Genomic DNA, 23,143 nt, shown 5'->3' with positions numbered 1-23,143 from the left:
GGAGGAAAAACCTGTACTGTCTGAGGGAGCAGGGTTCTCTGTCTCGCGGCACCGGACTTCCCTGAGCTGTGTGTTGGACATCTTTCTGTGTTTACAGTGAAAGCCTGGTTTTGGCTCGCAGATCTGAATGTTTCACTACAAAATAAGATGATCACGCATTGCTTTGAGCCTATAGTAGGATTATATCATGATGGGATTGCAAAAGAGCAAACCCACTCACCTCATGGCCTGAAGCAACAGAGGAAGAAGAAAGGAGTCCTGCAGTCCTGTCAGGGAACCTCACCCCACCCCAAACACTGAAGACCTCCCACCAGGCCCCACCTTGTAAACATTCTGCCGTCTGTCTCTCACTAGCACCACCCTGGGAAGCAAGCTGTTAACCTATGAAACTGGGAAGACCTCATTTCCACAACTGCAGCAGGCTGTTTCTGAGGGCCTCTGAGGTTGAAGAACACCAGCAAGCAAAGAAAGTCAGCCTTCAGAGGACAAGAACTCTGGCAGCATCAGCCACACCAGAACGGCACAGTCTGCCCTTGCCGCCTACATGTTTATGAGTCTTTTTACTTTGAGAATCAAAGATGAAATAGACCATCTCTGAATAGTTTGCCTGGACAAATAAAGACACTCGGGCTATGAAAAGCTAAGACCGCAGTTCAAAGGAATGCCAGCCCACTGAAGTGCAGAAACCTCTGACCCTCAGGCCGACAATCTCCCAACTCAGGAGGGCTTGCAGGGGTTGTCAGGACTGACCTAGGATGTCCTGTTGTCAAGGAAGACAAATGGCAAGGACCTGCCTGACCCCGGGCTCAGGCTGGGGCAGTCTTATAAGTTTCATAGGGGTAAATGTCCCCACTAGGGACCTCAAGAAAGGGAAGAGGGACAGACAGCTGCTTTCAGTCCAATGGTGATCAGTTTGAGAGAGAAAATAAAAGTGTATCTTTGCATAGATTTATGGGGGGGGGTAACTTTGGTCTGCACTTCCAGCAGGTGGAGATGTTCCCACGTGGAAGGGAACTGTTGACAGGCATGGCAGCCCCAGACACCCCCTCTTTAGAGCAGGGTCATTTGTTCCTTAGAAGAGGCAGAGAGAACTTCCTAAAATGTGGGCTTCCTTGCTTTAAATTAGTTAGAAGCTCCTTGGAGACTTTCAGGGCCTGGGTTTCTAACTAACTGGGGGGTTGCGGGGTAGCCTTGCTTTTGGAAGGATGAAAGCCTCAGCCTGCTGTCTCCTTGCTTGCGGTGGGTTTGGCCATCATCATTCCTGTGTGTGGAAAGTGCAGACAGCAGAACATTCTGGCCGCCTTCCCATCATACCTTTGCATTATTGTACAGAATGCTTTAGGAGTCAAGACAGCAAGGTTCGGGCTTTCCTTGTCTTCTTTCTTTTGGTGTTCTACTCTTCTGTCTGCAGGCCTTGAGTCAAGTTGTTTCCCCGAATCTGCCTATATTCTGTCTGGGGGCCTTTGAGGGCTGGGGCAGGGTGCTTTTACCTCTGGTTGGAAGAACTGAATAGCAGAGCACTGGGAGCCAGAAGCTAAGCTCAACTCATTAACATTTAAAACAACAACAGCAACAAGTCCGGCCAGACTGCTGAAGAAAGGGAATCTTGAGACTTTGTTGTCTCGGTGACCACAGGGTTAGGGAAACATTTCAGATCTTCTGTGCACACCCTGGTTTCAGGCTTTTTCTCTTGCTACAAATCAAATGGCCTCCACTGAGGGCTTCCCTGAGGATTAGCTGGAGGTGACAGGAAGGCTTTAAGTTTAAAGGGAATCATTTTTGGTTGTTTTTTTTTCTTTTTCCTTCCTTCCTTCCTTCCTTCCTTCCTTCCTTCCTTCCTTCCTTCCTTTCTTTCCTTGTGTTTTCTCCCCAAGTCTTTTCCTAATGACTAGATACAAAAGAGCGTGAATTTCATTTCAATAAGATTTTCAGATGTTGGAGACAGACTCAGATTTTAGGGCAAAAGTGAATTCCAGGAGGAGGTGTCTAGGTCTAGACATGTACTAGGCCACTTAGTATCTGCTCCACTTTCCCAAAGCATTATATCATTTGCACAAAGATCCCACTTTTCATGGTGAGCTCAATGCATATGATACAATTTAAAAAAAGAAATAGGGACTGGGGGGCTAGCGCAGTCAGTAAACATGAGGACCGAGTTCGAGTCCCAGAACCCACATTAATTTAAAAAAAAAAAAAAAGGAGCCAGGGTAGACTTGGTGGCTCATACTTACAGTCCCAGTGTTAGGAATATGGGGGGACAGGTGTATCTCTGGGGCTCACTGAACAGCCAGCCAGCCTGCCTAGTTAGTGAGCTCCAGGCCAATGAGAGACCTTGCCTGAAAAAGAAAAAAAATGGACAGCCCCTGAGGAATGATTTCTGAGGGTGTACTCTGTCTGCCTCTGCAGACATTTGCACACGCATACACACGGAAAGAAGTCTATCTGGTACCAGATGGTGATGGGGTGGGGTGCACTGGGTGGAGTTGGAAGGAGGCAATTAGTGGTGGAGGGCTGTGCTCGAAATATGTTTATAAATGTATACAGGTGTCAAAGAATAAATATAATATTTAAAAATAAACATATTGTGTTAATTATTAGTATATACAACAAGGATTTAGGGGTGACATGAGCATCAAGGATTCCCAAGTGTGTACCTCAGATTTCCCGATGAGCATGGTTTATTAGAAGCATCTCTCTTGCCAGCCGAGACCTCTCTTGCACATTCCTCGTGGTTCAATCAGAGGCCACCTCTCCTCAGGCCAGGAAACCTGTCGCTGCAGTCCGGCCGGGACTATGTGGACTTTCCTTTGATCTAGCTTCTTCCCTCCACATAGAGCTATTTAATCTGCCCAGGGAGAGGCAGACACATTTGTTTCTTGGCCATGGACAGTTAAGGGCTCTTTTGCTTTCCATGCACGCACAGAAGACAGATCAAAACAGCGCTCTGGATGTCTCACGTCCTCTATAAAGCCAAGAGACTTTACATGAACTCGTCTGCTTTGCTACTCATGGACCATCCCTTGGATTTGTCCAGTAAAGGCAATTAATTCAAGTTTCAACCACTCCAAGGGCTTCTTAGATTTCTGCAGGCGAGCTGCTGGATTCGCTCCCCTTACCTTCCTTGTGAGTCATTCATTTGGCCAGCAGAGCTGTAGAGAGCCACCGTGTGCATGCACAGTGTGACAGAGAGGACACTCAGGTGCAGCTATGATGTGCGGCTCAGGAAGGGCACACACAGCCCACTTCACACTCGCCTCATTGATTTTAGGTCCTTGACGTCACCTTGGTTTCCAAAGGCTGGCTGGTGTTTCCGTCTGCTAGAACACATTTCTTTCTGGCAGGTGTTTGGTTGTTCAGCTCCTTGTATTTGCCCAGCTTCAGATGGAGAGGGGCTAGATTAAGTACACAGACCCCTGTAGGGTAGAACGGTCTGTGTGGAGATCACCCTGAGCCATTAGGTCTGGCCACTGGTGGTGTTTTTTCCGTTTCATTGGGCTGCTCATTAGATACTTTGAAGTTATGTATGGAGAGGTATGGAGAAGTTTCAGAGCAGCGGTTCTCAGTCCGTGGTCGTGACCCCTTTGGGGTTGCACATCAGATGTCCTGTGCACATCCAATATCCCGTGTATCAAATATTTGCATTATGATTCTTAGCAGTAGTAAATCTACATTTATACAGTAACAATGAAACAACTGTATGGTTGGAGGTCACCACTACATGAGGAACTCTTAAATGGTTACAGCGTTAGGAAGGTTGAGAACCACTGTTTTAGAGGTTTGTGTGGACTCTGGTGTATTGGTTTCTTTTTTAATGTGATATGCTCACCATTTACTGTCTTTGCTCTTTTCCAGTGTGTAGTTCAATGCTGTTAAACCTGTTCACGCTGTGTGAGCAATCCCTGGAACTTTTATCTGGCAGAACTGGGATGTGTCCCATTAAACAGAAACTTCCTGGGGCTGGAGAGAGGCCTTCGTGAGTTCGAGCACTTGAGGTGCAGGATGGAGGGCTTGAGTCAGATCCCAGCAGCCATGGAAAGAATGCCACGCGTGTGTCTGTGATACTCGCGCTGGAGGGGAGGGAGACGGGGATCATGGAGCTGATTGGCTACCAGCTTAGCTCCAGGTTCAGTAAGAGACCTTGCCTAAAGAAAATATGGTTGAGCGTGATCAAGCAGGGCACAGGACTTTCTGCTCTTGCCTCTGCATATAGACACGCAGGTATATTCACCTATATGCACACACCCCTCCCACTCCCCCTCACTCCCCTCTACCCTCCAGCTCTATAAATCTCACTGCTCCAAGTGCCTCATAAGAGAAGTCATACAGGATTTGATGTTGTTTCACTCAAAACAATATCCTCAAGGTTCATTTATATTACATCATGTGTTCAAATTCTCTTTTTAAAACTGAATATTACTCTGCTGCATATTTTATGTTCATTTTGGTTATCCATTTGATTTTTGGATCCTTGGATATTTCCATGAGCATAGGTACACACATATTTCTTTAAGGCTCGGCTTTCAACTTTCGAGGGTTTTTAACTAGAAGTAGAATTGCTGGGCCATGCAGTAATTCTTTTCTAAAATGCTTTGATTAACAATTCTGTCATTTTCCGCAGAAGTACTGATTAACATTTCTACCAGCGGTGTGGTTTCTCCACATCCTTGCTGTCTTAGTTCCTTTTCTATAGCTGGGGAAAAAAAAACCACAGAAAACAACACTATGGCCAAGGCAACTTATAAAAGAAGACATTTAATTTGGAGTTCCAAAGGGTTAGAGTCCATGACCATCACGTCAGGGAGCATGGCAGCAGGCAGGCAGGCATGGCACTGGAGCAGTACCTGAGAGCTCACATCCAGCCTGCAAGCAGGAGGTAGAGAGAGAGCTGGCTAAAAATGGCAGCAGCTTTTAAACCTCCAAGGCCACCCTCAGTGACACACCTCCTCCAACAAGGCTACACCTCCTAATTCTTCCCAAACCGGTCCACTGACTGGGGACCAAGCATTAACATATCTGAGCCTGTGGAGGTCATTCTCATTCAAACCACACACTTGCCACCACATAAGTTAAGTTCTGTTCTGTTTTTGCTAACAGCCATCATGCTAGATGTGAGGTCTTATTTCCACTTTAAAAAAATAAACATTTCTAAGCCATCATCCCATTTCTGTGTAAACAGCATATCAGAAAATGTGACCAGTTGCCTTTGTTCATCTATTCTCAAAACAACAACAACAACAAACAGTATAAAGTCCAAATAGGATGGACCCAGTAGAATCCAAGCCAAAGGCTTAAGAGGGCTTGTATTTCCTGTTTGTTATCTAACTTGGTTGCAGCGGGTGGCTTAGTTTCTTTGACACAGCAAAGTCAGCCTAAGGGAGAACAGATTTCTTTTGGCTCACAATTCAGCGATGCGGTCCATTGTGCCACGTATTGTCTTGAAAGCAGCTGGTCACATCACACCCACAATCAGGAGGCAAAGCAAGATGAACGCTTGTGCTCAACTAACTTCCTCCTTAAAAAATACTATTCATCTGTTTATTATATGTGTGTCTGAGTAAATGTTGATGCAATATATATCTGAAGTACACACTAAGGCTAGATGGGGGCATCAAATCTTCTAGAACTGGAGGTACAGGTGTTCGTGAGCCACCCAACATGAGTGCTAAGAATTAAACTCACCCTCTGAAGAGCACCACGTGTTCTTGCCTTCTGAGTCATCTCTCCAGCCCAACATCCTCCATTTTATACAGTCTAAGACCCAAGCCCAGGGAATGGTACCATTCACTTTTCATGTGAACCTTTGTATCTCTATTAACTTAATAGATAGACTCCTTCACAGGCCTGCCCAGAGGCTAAAGAATCCCTCATAGGTGTGTCTGGGGGCTTCTCTCCTGTGTGCTTCCGTACCCCATCAGCTAGACAGTTAACTCTAAACATTGCACTGGGACTTTGCTTTTGATTAACTGGTCCCAAAGGTTTAATTGAAAGAAGAAACCCAGAATAGATTAGAGAGAGTTTGAAGATTAGGACTGTTGGAAGGCGTGTGAGCAGCATACATGAGCTAGCAGTGTTTGCCGGTCACTCCCCTGCAGAGTGGCTGGCCCCACTGTGCTATAGCTTCCTCTCAGCTCCAGGCTTCTCAGACTGTGGGGGGGTCTAGATATAAACTAGTGCTTGTCCATTAATATAGCAGATCCTCACCCCAGGAGGAATTTATTATACTAAGTTACCCAGTAATTTTTCTCAGATTCTGATCTATGTGATACAGTAGAAAGAATAGTTAATAATTGGTATCACTTTGTCAGAAATACCACATCTTTCCAGAGGGAGCTCACTCTCCTTCTCTGGTACCTCCAACTTTTAGGTAATTGTGGCAGGCTACCTCTGTCTAAAATAATGAAGAATATCAGGCTGTGGCTGCACAGTCAAGGTGAAGTGTGTAACTGAACCCAAGAAGAACATCATTGCGAAGGTTCCCTGGCTATGGCTCCACACCATATGCATGCACTTGCTGCTTGCTTGTGTGGGCATGTGTACACCTGTTGTGTGTGTGTGTGTGTGTGTGTGTGTGTGTGTGAGATTCCAGTCTCACACTCTGTTTATATTTTTCAGTAACACCGAGAATATGTTGGTGGGGACATTTGCTGAAGGAAAAGATTAGTGGTAGATAAATCCCATGAATTAGTTACCTTTCTGTTGCCATGATTAATACCATGACCAAGGCAGCCATAGAAGAAAGGTTTCTTTGGGTTTATGCTTCCAGAGGGAGAGTCTGTAATGGTGGACCAGGCATGGAAGCAGGCAGCCAGAGCAGGAAGGTGAGAGACCACATCTCTAACCACATGAAGCAGAGAGAAAGAGACTGGAAGTGAGACAAGGCTATAAACTCTCAAAGCCCACCCCGAGTGACATACTTCCTCCATCAAGACCATACCTCCTAACTCCAGCCCCCAGTAGTGACCAGGTAGGGACCAAGTGTTGAAATGCTTCAGTCCTTGGGGGACAGTTCTCTTTGAAACACCCCATTCTTCATTAAGGTTGTACTTGCCAGCTAGGCATGGTGGTACACACATGCAATCTTGTCACTCAGGAAGATGAAGTAGATAGAGACTGAGTTTGAGGCCAGATGGGGCTACACAGGGAGATCCTGTCTTGTGAAATAAATACAGGGGTGGCCAGTTGGTTCACTAGGCAAAGATGCTCATTGCCAAGTCTGATAGCCTGAGTTCAATCCCCAGATGACCTGAGTTCAATTCCCAGAGCCCATAGGCTAAAAAGGAAGAATTGATTCCTGCAAGTTGACCTTTGACCTCTGCACATGTGTATCAGTCCCCTCTGGCACCCAGACAAGCATAAATAAATACATACATACATACATAAATAAGTGTATTTTAAGACAAAATAAATGGGTTATTTCTGTCATTGGGTAACGGTTGAATTGCTGGAGGCAGTGGCCCTTCAGACCATAGCAGACTCTAGTGAGCAGGGATATTAAAATGATCTCTGTGCAGGTCCATTGACCAAATAAAACTTGGAGGTGGCTGTTTGCATGACCGTGAAGAGAAGGAAGTTGAGTCTTGAGCCCTTGAGCAGAATTCCCAAGGTTTGGCCACCAAGCAGCCGGAACCCTGAAGGATAGCCAAGACACCACGGAACTGACCTGTCTACTCTACTTCCGGACGTCTTTCAACTTGGCCACGCTTCCATGATAATTATCAAAGACAATGAAAAGAGCAGATTGCTCAGAAGGGTTTTGGCAATACCCTAACAATTTACTACCTTCCGGCCAATGAAGACCTCATAAAAGCAAAAAATCTGCTACCGGTTGCCACTTTGTGATCAGGACACATAGTTCCATGTATGTAAAACTCCCACAAGCAGGCAGGCAGGCAGGCAGGCATTCCACTACTTCCCTGGGCATCCGGCTTCAAGACAGAAAAAAGAAGTTTGTTTTTATCCAGTGTGTGTGCACACGAGTCTTTGAGATAAGCAGTACTCATTCTGACAGATAAGAAAGACAAAGTTCATAGCCAGAATTTGTCCACTGACACAAGCTCGCTTAGTGGCAGAACTTATATTTAGACCTAAGGAAAGGTCATGCAGAAATCGCTATACCCCACCACGCCCATATGCCGGTTTGTGTCTGAAGCCATTGGCTGATAGTGAATGTCTCCCTTAGCTCTTCTTCATCTTGTATTTTTGCATGTGTACTAACTGAGCTGTCTCCCCAGGCCCCTTTCTTCTTTCTTTCTTTGCCTCTTTTCTGTCATTCTCTTGTTGGTTGTTTGTTCTGGGTCTAAGCAGCACCTTCCATTCTATACTTCTTTGAAGACAATAGCAGTTTGAAGAGCCTCTTGGGCCCTCAAGGCCTTGGCTATGGAATCGGAGTGCTGGCAGCAGCCAGTTTTGCAAAGTGCCCACAGGTCTCAGCTTGGGAGGGAAGCTACACCTCTTTAACTCAGTGGCCACCATCCAAATTGTCCCACGGTCAAGAAGCGGGTTGCTTTTCATGCCTCTTCTGCATACAGCTTTTGTTTTTCCTCTTTGCCTGTACCCATCTTTTCTCCCCAAATACCACAAAATACTGTTTCAGCCTGAGGTTTCAATTAGGTTCTGGCATGATGTGTTCATGGCACGCTTTGTGTGAGCGTCCTTCCTGGGGCTTCCTTTGTGAGGGAGCCATGCTGCCTGCAGAATTTCCCTTCCATGCTGCCACAAGGGCACCTCCTTTCTCATTTATCCAAAGCCTTGTTTGTCTTTGGGGAGGGAGATGCTGGCCTGTGATTGTGGCTGGGGTGGATTGACATCTTTTAAAGAAAGCCAGGCTCACTAGGGGGATTATTTTCTCCCCAGCGTTCATCCTGTGAATGTGGAGCCTGCGTGTTAGGGGCTGCATTCATCTGATAGGAAGTGGTGAAGGGAGCAGCCCCGCTTTTTTTTTTTTAAGCCTCCTTTTGGTTGTGTAGATTTGGAGGGAACGTGTTCTGCCTGTAGAGAAGGCCTGAAAAACAAAACAGAACAAAACCAAAAAGAAAAAAAACACTGGGGTCCAAAGTGGTCAGTGTTTCCAACCCCACAGTAGAAAGGACTGTCTTTCACATTTGCCCTGTACAACCAAAGGGCTAAGCCAACAGAAGCAAGCCTTCGTTCCCAGGCTCCTGTAGAAGATTGTAGAAGACCGTTGTTGTAGGGCGAGCAAAGAGGGCCTTTGGGGCATCCTTTGTGTGTGCTCTGTGTTTGTGCATAAGCTGTCTGGCTTGCTGTGTGTTTTGTTGTGCAAGCTCCTAGACGTCTGGGATTGTGTCTATTCAGCCCCTCAGGATGGAGACATGTAAATGAGTTTGTTAATTCAACTGAGCAATGGATTAAGCTGGTTTTTTTACTTGTTTGTTTTGTTTTGTGTTTTTGAACTCAGTGCTGACTTGGGCACAACAGGGAGGCTTGACAGAAGCACCAGAGGTCTGTCTGTGACATTTGAACAGCCCCACACTCCTTTCTGAGCCTCTTCTGGCACAGAGGACAATGGTCAGACTAGCTGAGATTTGTTTATTTGTTTGTTCGTTTTAGACAAGGTCTCACTGTGCACACCAGTCTGGCCTTGAACTCTTCAGAGTCTGCCTGCCTCTGACTCCTTAGTGCTGGGGTTAAAACTGAGCACCACCACGCCCAATTTGAGTATTTTTTTAAATTAATTAAATGTGTGTACGATTGTGTGTGTCTACGTGTGAGTATGTGCGTCTGAGTGCATGTCTCTATGGAAGCGAAGATGTCGGTCCCTCTCGAGCTAGAGTTACAGGCAGTTGTGAACCGCTTGACCTGAGTGCTGAGAACTAAACTTTGGTCCTCTGTGAGAGAGCACGTGCTCTTAATTGCTGAGCCACTTCTCCAGCTCCTAGTTAAGTTCTTAAGGACTCTGCTTGCTCTGAGTCTGGGATGGTGACCAGTGAGATGGAGAAAAATCAAGCTGCTGAAAGGTAATATTTTTATAATTAAGAATACAATTCAAACTGGGGAGATGGGTGGGTCATTAAAGCACTTTTCTTCGCAAACCTGAGGACTGGGGTTTGGAGTTCACAGAACCCATGTATATACAAAGTAGGTGTGGCAGGCAGCCTGTCTGTAATTCCAGCCTCTGAAGGCAAGGGCAAAGGATCCACAGGACAAGCTAGCTAGTAAAACTAACTATATTAGGGAACTCTTGACACCCATGGTTTCTTCATATTGCTTTTGATGGCTTGGGCTTATTGCTAACAGACCCCAGAAGAGATCTATCTATGTATACTTCTGAGTGCGCATGTGTACACATAGGCACATGCAAACACACACTATATATATACATATGCACATACACACACTATATATGCATACACACATACACACTAAATATATATATACACACATATACACACAATTCATAAGCCTGTTAATCTATACTGTCCATACATACAATATGTATCGTACACACATATGTATGGATATGGATATGGATTTTACTAAGCTGATATCTGGAAGTGAGTGAGTCTATCCTACAGGCCTCACTTGAAATGCTACCATTTTCTCTGCCGAGGGTCTCTGACTAAAACGTTTTCATAGAACATTCTGTACCAGGGTTCACTTCCTTCTTAAAGCTTTTGACAGCCTTAGTCAAGCCTCCTCACAAGAACCCTCTGCCACATGGCCTTTCGGAGGGCGTGTGTCTGCCATATTTTCATACTTATTTTCTACTCAGATGGCCTTAAGTTTTCTCAAGCCATAAGAAATTCATTAGGAACTCCTGCTTCTGCTGAAGCTGTCAGGCTGCCTTCCTGACAGTGAGCCAAGCTGGCTTTCTACTGAGAGCACCCTTTCAGACTTTTAGTTTTTATTAAATAGAGAACATTTTAAGATGTAACACCCCACGTCACGCAGCTTGAAGAGTTTGAACAGCATGTTGTTGGGTTTATTTTTTTTTCCATAACGACATTTGTTTTTAGTCATTTTTTTTCTAGCATTGGATTTACTGTGACATGAGAGAGAAAAGACACACTTCAGAAACTTGGCTGACTTGGCCAAAGATGACTTAGCTGATCCCCATGAAACTACGTGTCCAGGAACGCACTACAAACAGGGAGCCACTGCTGTTTCCAGGTCTCTCTGGAAAAGTGTGCGGGAGGCAAGTGCTGGTACCCAGCATGGTGCATGACACACGTGCGTGACACACAGTAGTAACAGATAGACAACATGTGTACAAGTGCCACTGCTTACATGATACCGTGCCCTTACTGTCCTTGGCTTTGAAGACAGGAGCTTCCACTTAGAAGGATAACATGTGCTAGTAGGAAGGAATTAACATAAAATAACAATGAACACTGGGAGTGGGATTTCTGTATCCCCATCAGGTCTGGATTTGTATTTGCGGGGGGCCACAAACATGCATGCCATTGTATGCATGTGGCGGTCAGAAGCCAACCTGGGGTGTCAGTTCTAGCCTCCCACCAGGCTTGAGACGGGGTCTCTTTTGTAGTTGGCTGCTGTGTACTCCAGGGAAGCTGACCTGACCTTCTAGAAATGATTCTTGTTCTGTCTTCTGTCTCAACACAGAAGTAGCCCTGGGATTATGGGCGTGTGATATCATGCCCAGCTTTGTGTATGTTCTGAGGACTCAAACTTAGGGCCTCATGCATGGGTGGCCAGTGCTTTGCCCATTGAGCCCCAGCCTCCCACTTTCTAATCATGTGACTTTTAAACAAATTTCACCTCTCATTCTGAGCTCTTTGTCTGTAAAGCAGGATGAGTTGGTAGGATAACAAAGTGGTCCACACACAGTGCCTCCCAAGCACACAGCATGATACAAGCTCCTTCACCCTGGGCATCCTTAGGATCGACTCACCAAATCTCTGTGCATTCAAGTGTGGTGAGGTCATGGACCACAGTGACTCTAGGCGAGGCCTCTCGTTTTCCCGAGTTTTAGTTTCCATACTGTGCAGAATGAGAGGATTAGGACATAGCTGGATTCTTTCCAAGTGTGACAGTCCATATAGTAGGGAGACAGCAAGATCAGAGGGAGTGACTGAGGCAGAGCAAGCTTCCAGGAACTGGTGGCCAAGCCACATCTAGAAAGACAGATCGTGCTTGTTTTGGGCAGAGACTAGGATGCAGGGATGGCAGGCAGACAGAAGAAGCTGTGAAAAAGCCCCAGAAGTGGAGAGGGCACATGTGGCATTGAGGACAGGATGACAGTGGGAAGGTGGCTCCCCAGGAGTGAAGGAAGATGGACCTTGTAGAACTGGTTTATTGAGAAGGAAGACTTGGGGATCACACTGCTTGAACCAGATGAATGAGAGAAGGCAGGAGCATGTAGTGAGGGACTCTGGCTAGGAAGTCGTGTGTCCTTCTGACAGAGATTGGCAGGAGACGTGAATGGTCAAGGGAAGATCTAGAACATACGACTGGCACAACTGGTGTCAGCGCCAAGGCAGGAGGTAGAGGTCTCCAGAACGCCTATTGCCACTCACGGAAATGCAGTCCATCCTCAAGAAAATCAGATTGTGCCCTAGAAATGGGCATGGGTGATTGACAGTCCAGCAGAGGACTGCTTGACCTACAGATGAATGCAGGATTGAGTAGAGGCAGCCAGAATCCAGGGTGGAGGGGTCAAAGGTGACAGTTGGCTGTAGTGCTTGGCTTGGGTGTAGACCCACTCGCTTCTGCAGTTGTCCTGAAATGGATGGGGGAGTCGGGGAAAGAACAAACGTGCGACTTTTAGAAAGGAAACAGACCACTCCACGGGCTTAAGATCAGGGCAGGAAACAGGCTTTCTTTACCAGCTGCTCTGTAGGCACAGAAAATCCTCAGTTTCCCGGTGTACCCAGTGGACTGAGTGGTACTGAGTGGATGGGAGTGAGTATGTAACCTGGCATCTAGTAGATGATATGTTAGGCGCTAGTACATAATTATAAACCAAACAACAGCTAGGAGCTTTGTTTGTTTGTTTTGGAGCAGCCCGGAGCTTCTAGCATGGGGTAGTTCAGTTGGAATACTGTGCTATCAAGGGTTACTCTGCCGATGGCTACTGTGTGCTATGAGCGACCCACTCGGCTTGTTCAGACTTCAGTGTCTTCATTTTCTGTAGCTGGGTCAACTTAGAGTCTGGCATGTAGTAGATGCTCAGTGACGTGTAGGCATTAACATTGGTGGGTCTGCTGGGTGGTGGAGGCCTGTGCCTTTAATCCCAGCACTTGGGAGACAGAGGCAGGTGGGTCTCTGTGAGTTTGAAGCCAGCCTGGTCTACAGGAGCTAGTTCCAGGACAGCCAGGACTACACAGAGAAAACCATGCCTTGAAAAACAAAAATAAAACACAACAAAAGAAAAACCTAAAACAACAACAACAATAACAACAACAACAAAACGATAGGGATGAGAATGTAGCTCACCTGGGAGAATGCTTGCCAGGCTTGTGAGTCCCAGATTTGATCTCAGTAACACATAAAACCAGAAAACAAAATTTAGGAGGAGCACAAGTTCAAGGTCATGCTCAGCTGCATAGTGGTTCCTTAGTGAGGTTTCTAGTCCTGTGGCCGAAAACAGATCCGGGAGGAAAGTATTTATTCCAGCTTCCAGCTCTCAGGCCATAGGCCGTCATCTAAGGAAGTCAGAGCAGGAACTCAAGGCAGGAGCCTGGAGGCAGGAACTGGAGCAGAGGGCGTGGAAGAGTGCTGCTTATTGGCTTGCTCCTCTTGGTTTGCTCAGCCTGCTTTCTTACAGCACCCAGGACCACTATCCCAGCGGCAGCACTGACCACAGTGGTCATGGCCCTCCCACCTCAATCATGAATCAAGAAAATACTATCCCGAGACTTGCCTACAGGCCAATCTTAGGGAGACATTTCCTCAATTAAGATTCCTTCTTTCCCAGTATTTCTAGGTTTGTGTCCAATTGAAACAAACAAACAAACAAAAACAGCAAAGGTAAGTTCCAGGCCAGCCTGGGTTACGTGAGACTCTGTCTCAAAACAAATAAAACTGTAAAGGTGGGCATAGGTCAGTTAAATACACGTGTCAGAGAATCCCCCTTTGTCTGGTTCCTGTAAAGTATGGGTCTTCCCAGAAAGTTCAGCCCAGAACTTCCTCTTTGCGAGGCCTCTAGGTAAGTGCAGTACTGGCTGGTTTGCAAGTCCACAGCTGCAGCCTTTTGTCTAGGTTAACTCTGGCCATGCATTCCCAGAGTGTGAGCCAGCGGCCTGGGGGCCGGACTAGGCCCCTTCTTCCACCCAGATTCACCAGTGTTAGTCAAAGGGGCTGCTCTTTGGGTGATATCCTTTGGGTGATAATAGAGCAGCAGTATTGACTTGACATCCCCTGGGTCTTGTTGGAAACGCTGAATCTCGGCCTTAGGAGAGAGCTTTTGAATCAGAGTCCGGGGTCCAGTGGAGTGTGTTTTAACAAGATCTCCAGTTGGTTCTGGGGTGTGTGACATGGGAGTCACAAAACCAGCATTGGATGGACATGTATGTTTGACTGATCAGTGCTGCAGACAGGAGCTTAACATGACTGGAGCTTTATGGGCCAGCGATTTCTCAGGGTTTAAAAAATGATATTTTGCAGAGACTGAGGAAGTGGCTTAGGCAATAAGGCGAAGACCCAAGTTCCATCCCCAGAGCTCATATAGAAGCTGGCATAGTGGTCCATGCCTATTCTCCCAATGCCGGGCAGCAAAGACAGGCAGATCTCTAGACCCCACTGGCCTCATCCTGGCTGAATCAGTGAGCCTCAGGTTCCATAAGAGACCTTGTGGAGGCTGGAGAGATGACTCAGTGGTTAAGAGCACTGGTTGCTCTTCCAGAGGACCTGGGTTCAATTCCCAGCACCTACACAGTAGTTCACACCTGCCTGTAACTCCTATTCTGGGCAATCTGACACCTTCGCACCAATGCACAGAAAATAAAGTTAAATAAATTACTTTTTTTTTAACAAAAAGAGAGACTTATCTCAAAAAAATAAGGTGGAGGAGCTGGCAAAATGGCTTAGTGGGTAGAGTCCCTGACAGTGAAGTTTGAAGTTTGGTGACCTGAGTTTGATTGATCCCAGAAACCTACATCAGAAGACAATTGATTCCCACAAATCGTCCTCTGATCTACACCTCCCAACACACAGTGCACAAACACATGCACAAACACACACACACACACACACACACACACACACACACACGAATAAATATAATAAAAAATAAAGTGGAGAGATGTTAAGGAAGTTCCCGATGTCAATCTCTGGCCTCCATATGTACTTACACCCACATACATGTGTACCCTCAAGCAGAAGAGAGAGAGAGAGAGATAGGGAGGGAAGTTTTTGCTGATTGTCTCTAATCCTAAACCTATTTACTGTCAATGAAACAAGATTAACTGGGGCACCACACACAAATGACTAGAGCTTAGGACCTGTGCCCGGGATGGGAGGTTAGGATACTAGGCAGCTGATAAGTGGGATGCTTTTGCATTTAAGCTTCCATAGTGGAATGTTCTCCCAACTGCCTCTTCTGAACAGGAAAAGCTAAGACACAGACAGTCATGTCGCTCTGCTCGTCTGCCGTTTTCAGAAGAGTTTTACAATTCCAGAACTGAGTCGGGGCCCTTAGAAGAACTCTGCTCATCTGATTTTCCATAGCTTTGTCCTGGAAAATGCAGTCTTGATGGGGCGGGGTTAGGAGAACCATCATCCAGGCCAGAACTCAGAATATAAGGGCGGGCAGATCCTCTGTCATAAACAGGAATAGCACATGGGTCATGTTGCCACTGCTGCTTCTGGATTATTTACTGGGACCGATTCCAGAAACCCGTGTCCATAATTCTGGTCCAGGCAACCCTTTTTATCTTATATAAGCCCCTCAATCATTCCCGACCCACATCAACATGTGTCTAACTCATTTACTTTCTCGCATCAGCATGGGTGAGGTCAGCATCCTGCCAGGTCCAGATTTTATGGGCTGCATTTGCAATGCTTCTCCTGTTGAACAGGGCTATCGTATAGTTCTTTCCCTAAAATAGCACTGGAGCCTGAGAAATGAAGGCCCAGTGCTAAACTTGGCGTGAACTTGGCAAGTCTGAATGGATCTGACACCAAGCCCAGATGTTACCGGTTGGTTGTCCAAGAATAGACTTGAGCTCTTGTGTGCAGGGGCGCTCCTCCACACTTACCTGAAACTCTCTCCCCATGAGGAGCCCAAGGATGTGCAGTTGCAGGAGCGGCTTGAACCTCAACTCCTGTCATCTGCCCAGTGGCCCCTCTCTCACTAATTAAATGGGAAGCTCCCGGGAGTCTAAAGCCCCCATATCAGGCACATCAAGCTGTCCTAGAAAGAGTTGTTTTGCTTCCCCACTTGTGCAGAATTCCTCGAAAGACAGCAAAGAGCTGTGTATATTGCGTTCCTCTTGAAGAGAGACGAGAGGGACCTGCCACCCGTGGCCCCAGCAGAGAAGGAGTCTGTTTCTGAGACTGGGACTTAAGGTTATCTTTTACATTTGAAAGTTCATTTTTATTTCTAATTAAACCTGTGCATACCTTAGAGTAAATTAGTTCTGAACCTCTGACCCTTCTCCAATACTCACCATTTGTTTATTTATTTATTTATTTATAGTCTTACTATGAAGGCTGGCCTCAAACTCATGATCTTCCTGTCTCAGCCTCCTGAGTTTGCAAGTGTGTTGCCTGTGCACACCTGTCTGGGTGGTACTTCGTTCATCCCAGTCTTCAGTGTTCTCTGCTTCCTCTTGACTTAGATCTTTTGTCTCCCAGGTACCACTTCTGCACATTCTTGGGTTTAGTCCCTTATTGGGAGAGAATGCACTGGTGTGGGGACGTCCTTCTGCATATCTGTTGCTTTTCTTAGTTGATGAATAAAGCTGTTTTCACCAATGGCTTAGCAGAGTAAAGCTAGGCAGAAAATCCGAACAGCGATAGAGAGAGAGAGAGAGAGAGAGAGAGAGAGAGAGAGAGAGAAGGCAGAGTCAAGAAAATGCCGTGTAGCTGCCAATGGAGAAAAAGGTCTGAATATTACTGGCAAGCCACGAACCTCATGGTAAAATATAAACTAATAGAAATGGATTAATTAATAGTTAAAGCTAGCCAGTAAGAAGCTGAAGCCATTGGTAAAACCAATATATTAGCCTCTGAATGATTATTTCATAAGTGAAATAGTGAGCGGAGAGAAACTGGTCCAGGGGGACCAGCGGGACAGAGAAAACTCCCAGCCACAATGCACCTTCCAGTTAGAGTCCCTGAGAGGCAAACTGCGTTCGGAAATGCTTTGTTTTCCTTAGGGGTGGACTATGTGACTGGGTCTAGACTTCTAATTTTGGGGTTATTTTCTTCAAAAACTGTAATGTATGTTCAATTATCATCCAAATTTCAAGCTACTCTTGAGAACTCTGATTTGTCTTTTGTTGGTGTGCCTCTGCCATCTTGGAGGCTGTGGTTGTCTTTGTCCTAAGTGTCCTGAGATTTTGCAATGATATGCCCTAGTGTGAGGTTATTTCTGTCCAGGAAAGATGCTTCTCTCTGGGTCTCATGTGCCCTCAGAAGTCATGTGAAATAGGTCAAGAGTGCAAGGCCCTAGCACTCTAAAGCCAGGCCATTTCTCAAAGTTGTGTTTGCACTGTGCAGCTTTGCGGTAGGAGATGGGTCTCCTTGGGGATGAAGAATGGACTGTCTGTTGCACCCAGCAGAGGCAGTGGATCCCTTGAGCTCAATGTTCTCCAGTTGCATTGCACACCACTGTGTACCAGTATCCCATGAACCTCTCTACTCACTGCACGTGTGGGCCATGAAACCCAGAAAGACTGAACAAACCTGCTACTGGTCCATCCTTCGCACCCTTGATCCCTGACATGAGAGTCTTCTATATTCTCTTTGTACTCATTATAGCTAACTTACTGATTGTAACTGAGTAAAAATCAAATCCCACTTCTGACACCATTTCCCATGGATCTAGCGAAGTTTTCTTGAGCTGTTTATTTTGCTGATTGCCTGTAAATCGGGGAAGGTAACTGTTTCTGCACCGCCTGCATTTTAAAATTTACATCTTATAAACTCACCAATCGGTGGCTTTTGGTGCATTAAGATTATGTTTGTGTAATATCTCCATTATAGAAACTGCAGAGAATTCCCATCGTCTGAAGAAAAAGTCCATCCCTGTCAGCAGCACCCTCTTTCTAGCCCCCGGCAACCTCCAATCTACTTTGCCCCTGAAGAACATTTCATGTAAATGGGATTATACATCATGTGACTTTATATGACTGGCTTCATTCACTTAGCATATGTTTTCAAGATTTATCCATGCTACAGGATGTTTGAGTTCCGTCTTCCTTTGAACTGGGAAATGATGCTCCATTGAATAGAAATGGCATATTTTCCTTGTCACTGATCAGCTGGATGATATTTGGGTTGTTTCAGCTTTTAGTTTTGGTGAATAATGTTCCTGCTATAATCTGAATGTCCGCCCCCAAAATTCATATGTTAGAATCTAATATCCATTGTGACCACATCAAGAGATGAAACTTTTGAAAGTGCTGTTGTTTTGCTGAGGTGTGTCAGTGTAGTGGGGGACATGGTGTTCACACTGAAGTGTGTCAGTGTAGTGGGGGAGGTGGTGTTCACTCTGAGGTGTGTCAGTGTAGTGGGGGAGGTAGTGTTCACACTGAAGTGTGTCAGTGTAGTGGGGGACATAGTGTTCACTCTGAGGTGTGTCAGTGTAGTGGGGGAGGTGGTATTCACTCTGAGGTGTGTCAGGTCAGTGTAGTGGGGGAGGTGGTGTTCACACTGAGGTGTGTCAGTGTAGTGGGGGAGGTGGTATTCACTCTGAGGTGTGTCAGTGTAGTGGGGGAGGTGGTGGTCACACTGAGGTGTGTCAGTGTAGTGGGGGAGGTGGTGTTCACGCTGAGGTGTGTCAGTGTAGTGGGGGACATGGTGTTCACACTGAGGTGTGTCAGTGTAGTGGGGGAGGTGGTGTTCACACTGAGGTGTGTCAGTGTAATGGTGGGGGGAGGTGGTACCTTAAAGACTAATGTCTTTCTTGTGAGACAGGATTGGTTCTTGCAGGAACGGATTTGGTCTTTCAGAGAGGTTTGTTCTAGCTTTGTTCCTGTTGCTATGATAAAAGAACACTGGCAAAAAGCATCCCAGGGGAGGAAAGGGTTCACTGACTCCCAATTCCAGGTCACAGCCTGGCACAGAGGGATTTAAGCAGCTGGTCACATCCCAGTAGCAGTCAAGCGCAGAGAGAGAATACGTACGTGCTTGCTGTGGATTCGGCCAGCTCTCTAGAGCTCAGCCCATGGCACGGTGCTGCCCATATTTAGGGTGGGTCCTCCTACCTCCGTCATAATTGAGACAGACGCCACACAGGTGCCCACAGGTCTAACGAGTGCCTCGTTAAGAGTTTCCTCCCAGATGCTTCTCCTTGTGTCGACAGTGGGAACTGACCTGCTCGGGGTGTTCGAAGGCCTTGTGCTGTGGTGCACACTGCTTTCCCACTCAGGTCTATCCCGTTTTCCTTCATGGTTTTAGGGGTTCTCTGTAGTGTCTTCCTGATGGATTTACCCTTTGACCTGTGAGAGGTGACTAGTGACAGTTTCAGGTCCATTGTTGGGTGTTTTCTACTCTCAGCTCTTTTGGGGGACCCAGTATCCAGCTCCCAAATAAATTTCATGGAGCCTTATTGTTACTTACAAATGCCCCGCCTTAGCTTGGCTAATTTCTGGCCAACTTTTCTTAACTTATCCTGTCTACCTTTTTCCTCTGGGCTTTTACCTTTGTCTATTTCTGTGTATCTTTTCTTCCTTCTTATGCTATGTCCGGCTGTGTAGCTGGGTGACTGGCCCCTTCTTGTCTCACACCTTGATTTTTTTTTCTTCCTCTTATTCCCTCTGCCTGCCAGCCCCACCTGTCCTTTCTCTGCCCAGCTAGCTCTTTATCAGACAAATCAGGTGTTTTAGACAGGCAAATTAACCCAACTTCACAGAGTTAAACACATGTAACATAAAAGAATGCAACACATCTTTGCATCATTAAACAAAATGTTCCACAGCATAAACAAATGTGACGCATCTTAATATTCTACAACAATCCATTTTGTTCAGAATTAAGATAGCCATTAAGATAGTGACACTCCAAAGTCAAGTGTGGCGGTGCACACCTTTAATCCCAGTGCTTAGGAGGCAGAGGCACGTGGATCTCTGAGTTCGAGGCCAGCCTGGTCTTCAGAGTGAGTTCCAGGACAGCCAGGGCTATGCAGAGAAACCCTGTCTTAACACCCCCCCCCAAAAAAAAGATAGAAGATAGCCGCTCTAGATGTCTTTGCCAGCATCTGAACTGTGTTGTGTGCAGGTTGATTTCCAGAGCATGAGGCAACCGTCCTGGGAAGTGTAGCCGCCACTCATAATCCCCACTGCAGAGTGATGTTTGCAGGTCCCCACTGTCCCCTCTTTCCAAAGCGTCCCCTGGAGATTCTGAACTGCTAAGCTTCAGTTCCCAGTTAAGACCAGCTTTCCTGGGAACTTCTGTTTCCTGGATTTTGAAATGCAACTGTTAACTCTTTTCTGTTGTCTTTGTATTTTTGAGTTTGTATGTAATATACAGCCTATATTATGTGTCTGTATTTGGTGTGTGTGTGTGTGTGTGTGTAATACATAAGTGCACAGAGGCCAGAGGTTGATGCTGGATGTCTTACCCCTTCATTGTTTGTTTTTTGTTTTTGAGACAGGCTCTCTCACTGAACTGAGTGTCATGATTGGTTTGAATGCCTGGCGGGGAACTCCAGTGAGCCGGGAGTTTCCTTCTCAGCACTGGAGTTATAGACACCCAGGTTTTATGTGAATGCTGGGACCCAAGCTCAGGTTCTCATGCTTTTGTGGCAAGCATGTGATGAGCTAAGCATCTCCCCAGCTCTGGGTTTATTAGTTAAAAAACAAACAAACAAAAAATAGAAACAAAACTATTGTGCCAGTGGATCTTTCCAAGAAGACAGAGCTCAGTAAGTAATTTAAATTTTTCAGACGTATTCGTAGTCAGTTCTTCAGCTACTGGCTGCTCTTTCTAAGTAGTCTCGATCTTCTTATATGTTTGTGAGCATTTTTCTCCTGACCAGAGGACTTTTCTTTTTCTTTTAGCCTGGAATGCATTTTATTTTGATTTTTTTAATTTCAATTTACATTCTAGCCACAGTTCTCCCTCCCATCCCCCCTTCCACCCCTCTTGCCTCACCCCCAGCCCACCCCCCATCCACTCCTCCCATTGGGTAAGAGCCCTCATGGGGAGTCAACAAAGTCTGGCACATTAAGCTGGGATAGGACCAGGCCCAACCCCGCTACCTTAAGGTTGAACATGGCATCCCACCATAGGGAATAGGCTCCAACAAGCTAGCTCATGCACGCCCAGAGGACTTTTTAATACCAGGGATTCTGATTCCTGGTAATAACCTAACTGCAGCTAAAGAGAATGCTTGTATTTGGGGTATATTTTCTTGCAGTTTTTTCCTTTGTGGTGATGGGACGGAGCCAGGGCTTCCTTTGTGCCGGGCAGGTATTCTACTACTCAGCTCCCACCCCTCCTAGGATTATCTTTCATTTTAGCTGTGGGATCTGGACACCACGGGCTTAAGCAAGATTGCTCATCACTTTCCAGATGTGTCCCCAGACTGACAGTTCTTGAGAACAGTGGCTCCAAAACTTGGAGATGGGCGGGGCTTCACCCCCAGGGTTCCACCCTCTGGAGGTCTGGGAACCTCCTTGAAGAGTCTGCTTTTCAGCAAGTTACCAACTGATACTCGATGCTGAGGGACCACCACAGACAAACCCAGAACCACTCTTCTCATGGGTAAAGGGTCAAGGGCTCTCCATGGGAACCAGGGGAGCACTGGGAAGCAGAGCAGAACAGAAAGGGGGAGGAACGGGCAGGAGGGACGTGGGAAAGAAATGTGTGCCCATTGGCACTTAACCTGCAGCTGCTAGTTGGTGACTCCTTTTTTGATTCTTTCTTCTCCCCCCTGCACTATTAATCTGTGGCGAATCTGCTCGGAGAGAAAATGCCCAGTATCGGAACTGCGGTATTTTATTTTTAGTAGTGCTGGGATTGAGTGCTGGGATCTCCATCTGTTAAAAATGTATGTGCTCAGCCACTGAGCTTCACAGTCCTAGAGTTATACTTCTGTTCCAGAGAGAGAAATCGGAATGATATTGGCTTCTTGTTTCCCAGACTTCCTTCTGAGCCCTTCACCGATTTAAGATTGATACCTTGTTTTGAACTGGAAAGGCATTGCAGACAGTGTGGGGGCTTTAGTGTGCATAGATAGCTATGCAGGGAGCAGAGGAGCCTGGATGAAATCTGCCCAGAAGCTCTAGGATGTTCTCTAAGGCAACAGGACACGAGGTGGTAGTCTCAGGAAGTCACGTGAGCTCTAGGGTGCAGATCTGAGAAGAAGGGGTCACCATGTAAGCCGCAGGGGCAGAGGTCTAGCCCAGTGCCAGGTTGGAGCTGTAGGGAAATGAGTTCAGGCCTGAGGCCAACCCGCCAACTCCACTGTCTCATGTTTATTTCCCCCCCCCCCAACCACTGCACTTCTCTGTCTCAGTCGGAGTGACTGTTGCTGAGATGAAACACCATGGCCAAAGCAACCCGGGGCGGACAGGGCTTGTTCTGCTCACACTTCCACAGCACTGTTCAGAACTCACACAGGGCAGGAACCTGGAGGCAGGAGCTGATGCAGAAGCCATGGAGGATGCTGCTTACTGGCTTGCTTCCCATTATCTGCTCAGCCTCTCTCTCTCTCTCTCTCTCTCTCTCTCTCTCTCCCTCCCTCCCTCCCTTCCTTCCTTTCTCTCTCCTTTTTCTTCTTAAAGATTTATTGATTTTTCTAACCTCCTTTTCATTTATTCTTTGTGTCTTTCACATCATGTCTGCCAATCCCACCCATCCCCCTCTTCCAAATAGAATACAGTTTAGGAGGAAAAAAAGGGGAAGAAAAGGAAGAAGGGGAAAATCTCACTGTGGAAGTTGCAGTGTAACAGTGGGTCAAGCAGTAAACCCCTTTATCCATGCACTTTTGCATGCAGTCATTTATCGCAAAGAATCATAAGTCCAGTTCAAGACCTCTGGTTTCTTGTTTCTGCTG

The 23,143-nt window shown here is 46.3% G+C and overlaps 1 protein-coding gene across 2 annotated transcripts in view; it reads left to right on the top strand.

Moving 5' to 3' along the window:
• Nucleotides 1–23,143, top strand: part of Thsd4 (thrombospondin type 1 domain containing 4) — a 567,279-nt gene that overhangs the window by 250,598 nt on the left and 293,538 nt on the right. The window lies entirely within an intron of this gene.

The sequence above is a fragment of the Myodes glareolus genome, chromosome 4, assembly GCF_982192425.1.
Source record: "Myodes glareolus chromosome 4, mMyoGla1.1, whole genome shotgun sequence".
In the NCBI taxonomy this organism is placed as follows: Eukaryota; Metazoa; Chordata; class Mammalia; order Rodentia; family Cricetidae; genus Myodes; species Myodes glareolus.
The sequence above is the reverse complement of the archived record's forward strand: the minus strand, read 5'-3'. Positions and strand labels throughout refer to the sequence as shown.